The following is a 4565-nucleotide window of genomic DNA, read 5'->3' as shown; positions in this document are numbered from 1 at the left end:
TTTCGACCCTAGGCTTATACTCGAGTCAATAAGTTTTCCCAGTTTTCTGTTGCAAAATTAGGGGTGTCAGCTCATACTCAAGTATATACGGTGTATATATGTGTCTCACTGATATATATACAGTCATGGCCAAAAGTATTCACACCCCTGCAATTCTGTCAGATAATACTCAGTTTCTTCCTGAAAATGATTGCAAACACAAATTCTTTGGTATTATTATCTTCATTTAATTTGTCTTAAATGAAAACCACAATAGAGAATGAAGCAAAAAGCAAAACATTGATCATTTCACACAAAACTCCAAAAATGGGCCAGACAAAAGTATTGGCACCCTCAGCCTAATACTTGGTTGCACAACCTTTAGCCAAAATAACTGCGACCAACCTCTTCCGGTAACCATCAATGAGTTTCTTACAATGCTCTGCTGGAATTTTATACCATTCTTCTTTGGCAAACTGCTCCAGGTCCCTGATATTTGAAGAGAGCCTTCTCCAAACTGCCATTTTTAGATCTCTCCACAGGTGTTCTATGAGATTCAGGTCTGGATTCATTGCTGGCCACCTTAGAAGTCTCCAGTGCTTTCTCTCAAACCATTTTCTAGTGCTTTTTGAAGTGTGTTTTGGGTCATTGTCCTGCTGGAAGACCCATGATCTCTGAGGGAGACCCAGCTTTCTCACACTGGGCCCTACATTATGCTGCAAAATTTGTTGGTAGTCTTCAGACTTCATAACGCCATGCACACGGTCAAGCAGTCCAGTGCCAGAGGCAGCAAAGCAACCCCAAAACATCAGGGAACCTCCGCCATGTTTGACTGTAGGGACCGTGTTCTTTTCTTTGAATGCCTCTTTTTTTCTCATGTAAACTCTATGTTGATGCCTTTGCCCAAAAAGCTCTACATTTGTCTCATCTGACCAGAGAACATTCTTCCAAAACGTTTTAGGCTTTTTCAGGTAAGTTTTGGCAAACTCCAGCCTGGCTTTTTTATGTCTCAGGGTAAGAAGTGGGGTCTTCCTGGGTCTCTTACCATACAGTCCCTTTTCATTCAGACGCCGACGGATAGTAAGGGTTGACACTGTTGTACCCTCGGACTGCAGGGCAGCTTGAACTTTTTTGGATGTTAGTCGAGGTTCTTTATCCAACATCCGCACAATCTTGCGTTGAAATCTCTTGTCAATTTTTCTTTTCCGTCCACATCTAGGGAGGTTAGCCACAGTGCCATGGCCTTTAAACTTCTTGATGACACTGCGCACGGTAGACACAGGAACATTCAGGTCTTTGGAGATGGACTTGTAGCCTTGAGATTGCTCATGCTTCCTCACAATTTGGTTTCTCAAGTCCTCAGACAGTTCTTTGGTCTTCTTTCTTGTCTCCATGCTCAATGTGGTACACACAAGGACACAGGACAGAGGTTGAGTCAACTTTAATCCATGTTAACTGGCTGCAAGTGTGATTTAGTTATTTCTAACACCTGTTGGGTGCCACAGGTAAGTTACAGGTGCTGTTAATTACACAAATTAGAGAAGCATCACATGATTTTTCGAACAGTGACAATACTTTTGTCCACCCCCTTTTTTATGTTTGGTGTGGAATTATATCCAATTTGGCTTTAGAACAATTCTTTTTTGCGTTTTTTCACTTAAGACAAATTAAATGAAGATAATAATACCAAAGAATTTGTGTTTGCAATCATTTTCAGGAAGAAACTGAGTATTATCTGACAGAATTGCAGGGGCGTGAATACTTTTGGCCATGACTGATGTCATGAATCCCAATGGCTAGGGATAGCACAGGACAAGCAAAGTACAAATATATTACGGACGAGCTCTAGGGTGATGGAACCTGGGCTGACCGCTGCCCTACGCCTGACAAACGCAACTAGAGATAGCCAGGGAGCATGCCTACGTTGGCTCTAGACGCCACGCACCAGCCTAAGAGCTAACTAGCACTGCAGAGAAAATAAGGACCTCACTTGCCTCCAGCGGAATGAACCCCAAAAGATATAGTTGCCCCCCACATGTATTGACGGTGAAATGAGAGGAAGGCACACACATAGAGATGATATATATAGTTTTAGCAAATTGAGGCCCGCTGTAAACTAGAAAGCAGAACGATACAAAAGGGGACTGAGCGGTCAGCAAAAAACCCTAATCAAAAAAACCATCCTGAGATTACAAGAACCCATGTGCCAACTCATGGCACATGGGGAGAACCTCAGTCCACTAGAGCTACCAGCTAGCATAGAGACATAATAAGCAAGCTGGACAAAAAACCAAACAACTGAAAATCAGCACTTAGCTTATCCTGAAAGATCTGGGAGCAGGTAGGCAGGAACCAAACAGAGCACATCTGAATACATTGATAGCCGGCAAGGGAAATGACAGAAAGGCCAGGTAAAATAGGAAACACCCAGCCACTGATGGACAGGTGGAAACCAAAGGCCGCAACCCACCAAAGTCACCCAGTACCAGCAGTAACCACCAGAGGGAGCCCACAAACAGAATCCACAACAGACTGATATATATATATATATATATATATATATATATATATATATATATATATATATATATATATATATATATATATATAGTAGCATGGCTAAAGGGTGTCTAATCGACGGGAGGTATGTATCACAGAGAAGGCTTGTCGCTGTGATGTGACCCGGAGTGTTTTCTGTAATGCTCATAAAGTACCGTATTTTTCGGACTATAAGACGCACTTTTTTCCTCCAAATTTGGGAGGAAAGTGTGGGTGCATCTTATAGTACGGATATAGCATGTGGGGAGGGGGCAGCAGTGAGTGGGATCGCACTGTTATCCCACTTCAGGATGTCCCCGCTGCCCGGAATCAGCTGCTGGGGAAAGCACATGGCCCCGCTGATTAAGTGCAGTGAATATTTATTAGCTGCTCCCCGCCCACCGATCAGCTGAGCGGTGAGCTGGGAGCAGCAAATGAATGCTGCACTTAAGCAGGGACACACAGTTTCCCCAGCACTGATTCCGAGGAGAATCTGTGTGTCCGGGGGGGGAGGCAGCAGCAGGGGCCAGGAGATCGCTGTCTACCTGCCTGTGCTGGACGCTGAGCTGTCTGGTGCACAGGGAGGACCTGTGTGATGTCAGAAGTGGGCTGGAGCATCACATGGCAGCTCAGAGCCCTCCCTCTTCTGACATCATCACAGGTCCTTCAGACTCCCACCTAGAATCTGCAGCTTCCTCTTATGTCCTGCGCTGTGGAAAGGCAACAACAACAGGGAGGGCTCTGTGTGTGCAGCCATGGGATGCTCCAGCTTTTACCTCACCACAGTGGCTGGCTGCCACAATTAAGAGGCCAGTCTTTACAAAACAGAATAAAGCACTCTGCCACTCCTTTGGTGAACTATAACTCCCAGCATGTCATAGGATCTGCAGGACATGCTGGGAGTTATAGTTCTCCCATGGGATTTTAAAGCAGCACTCCAGTGTTATTTTGCAGTGCTGGAGTGGTGCTTTCACTATAAGCCCTGTGCCCCCATTCTTAGGGCTCATTTCCACATGCGAGGCACACGTCCGTATCTCGCATGTGGAAACCAAGCTGTGGAGCCGGCACTCCAGAGCGGAGCGTGCGGCCGCATAGGAACACATGGAGCTGCACAGCTCCGCTCCAAAGTGCCGGCGCCAGAGCTTGGTTTCCACATGCGAGATACGGACGTGTGCCTCGCATGTGGAAATGAGCCCTTATACTCACCCTCCAGCGTCTTCATATCGTACTTCACAGACACCACACTGGTCCCGCAGCTTCCAACATAATAACATACTATTATATATAATAACACCACATATAATAGTATGTTATTTATGTTATTAAATATTTTACCACATTTTTTTTGCTTCAAATATTTTTTTCCCTATTTTCCACCTCTAAATCCTGGGTGCGCCTTATAGTCCGGTGCGTCTTATAGTCCGAAAAATACGGTAATAAGGAATTGTGTAGTATATTTGGGTCCGGGTTACGGGTAGCTATGAGAGATGGGAGGGTCTGGCTGCCCATATACCTCACCCCTGGGTAAGGGGCATAACCATGCCTATCTATGTTTGTGTCAGGACCTGTGGTGATGTCACAACCACATGTCTAATCATGTGATGGGTTCTGGGTGTGGTTTCAGGCTACTTAATGGAGGTGTGTTTGGCACATGGGAGTGAGTGTGGGAATCTGTCATGGTGGACAGATTTCCATGTGTCCAGGGCGGACACTACAGACAGGAGTCTGTGTGTGTGGAGGGGCAAGCCTCCACAGTGTGTTAAGGCTTCAGGACTGAGCCTGAAGGAACGGACATTTGTTTCCCTATGCCTGAGCCAAAGGCTATTTGTAAGACTGTTTACCTTTATTTTGCTGACTTAAATGGATTATGGAGTGAATAAACCTACATGAACACTGAAGAGAATGTGCCTCCTGTTTCATCCTACGCATCTGAGCGAGTGAATCCCTACTATATATATATATATATATATATATATATATATGTGTATATGTATATATATCCCTATTCTATGTGTAGACATTTATTTGATCAATTCTATTCTAACCTG

This window comes from Ranitomeya variabilis, chromosome 1 (genome assembly GCF_051348905.1).
Source record: "Ranitomeya variabilis isolate aRanVar5 chromosome 1, aRanVar5.hap1, whole genome shotgun sequence".
Lineage (NCBI taxonomy): Eukaryota > Metazoa > Chordata > Amphibia > Anura > Dendrobatidae > Ranitomeya > Ranitomeya variabilis.
The sequence above is the reverse complement of the archived record's forward strand: the minus strand, read 5'-3'. Positions refer to the sequence as shown.